The following is a 1,341-nucleotide window of genomic DNA, read 5'->3' as shown; positions in this document are numbered from 1 at the left end:
AATACTTTTTCCCAGTCGGTGGCTTCCCTTTTTACCCTGTTGGAGAAGTTTTTGGATGTGCACAGGGATTTGAGTCTTAGAAGATCCCATTCATCTACTTTATCTTCTCCTGATTGTAGGCAGAACCACCCTTTTCTATACTTCCTTGCATTTCTGCTTTAATGTCTTCTACAGAACTAAGGATTTTTGTTGTGGTGGGAATTTTTTTTTTCAGATTCTTGATATTTTGACCTTGATGTTGACTGTCTTGAGTCTTTACATTCTGCTATTATTTCTGCACAATTTTAGCAGGCATATCCTGTATAGTTTTCTTCAATGGTCATTTTTGTTCAACTTCATCATCATCAAAATTGTCATCATCATCTTCAGCAGCAGTAGCAACAGCAATTCCCACTTTTTTCTGTGGAAGTTTGTTACCCCCTGCAGGGGCAGATCCCTTTCCCTATATTTTTAAGAGTTCCACATCTTCCTCCACAGCTATTAAGTGCTGTCCACTTATATACACAGGCCCTGAGCCACACTTCAACTGTAAGTCCACAGGTGGTGTTATTTCAGAGCCCCCAAGGCAAACTGTTGGTTATACAGACATTTTCAAAGTTGCCAGTGTTACTTTAATTGGGCTGCCCTTGTAATTCATTGCTTTTGCTTTAAGAATGTTCAATTCATTGTTTAGTTTAGGCACCAGCCCCTAAATTGACTTTTCTTAAAGGTAACTGGTGCTTATTTTCATCATTATCCACCTTAAAGTGATAATTTTTGTCAGATATTAGTTTACAATCGAAAAGGTAGTTTTGGGGCCACAAGGGGCTCATGTTCACATCCGTTGACTCTTTCAAGGGTTACTAGCACATGCTTATGTGGGAGAGAACAGAAATAAAACACCATGGTCACCAACAAAAGCTGTGCAGGACTAAATCATACCAGGGCGAGAAAATGGGTTAAGTGAGCATTAAAAGGTAATAAATTTGCATAGAAAATGTATAGAAAATTTCACATAAGGGAAAATTTGTTAGTGAAGGTCTCATTTCAATTAAGAATTGAAAGGGTGAAAGAATAGGAACACAGAGAAGGGAATTTCTATTTGCAGTAAAACTGGTGTGCTGAGACTCTGAGGCAGAAAATATAAGAAAGGTGACCCAACAGAATGTGGAAACTACAGAACAGTCTCACTGATTTCACATGCAAGCAAGATTTTACTGAAGATTATCCAAAAACTACTGGAACAGCACATCAACAGAGAACTACCAGAAGTCCAGGCTGGATTTAGAAGGGGTGGTGGTACTAGAGATATTGTAGCTGATGTGAGATGGATCTTGGCTGAAAGCAGGGAATACCAGAGGA

The 1,341-nt window shown here is 38.9% G+C and overlaps 1 pseudogene; it reads right to left on the bottom strand.

The window, feature by feature from the left end:
- Nucleotides 1-94: 94 nt before the first annotated feature.
- Nucleotides 95-839, bottom strand: LOC102857255 (annotated as a pseudogene).
- Nucleotides 840-1,341: the final 502 nt, after the last annotated feature.

This window comes from Elephantulus edwardii, unplaced genomic scaffold, assembly GCF_000299155.1.
Source record: "Elephantulus edwardii isolate Elephantulus edwardi_28Jun2011 unplaced genomic scaffold, EleEdw1.0 scaffold00353, whole genome shotgun sequence".
Taxonomy (NCBI): domain Eukaryota; kingdom Metazoa; phylum Chordata; class Mammalia; order Macroscelidea; family Macroscelididae; genus Elephantulus; species Elephantulus edwardii.
Note: the sequence above shows the minus strand (reverse complement) of the source record. Positions and strands in the feature narration are given on the sequence as shown.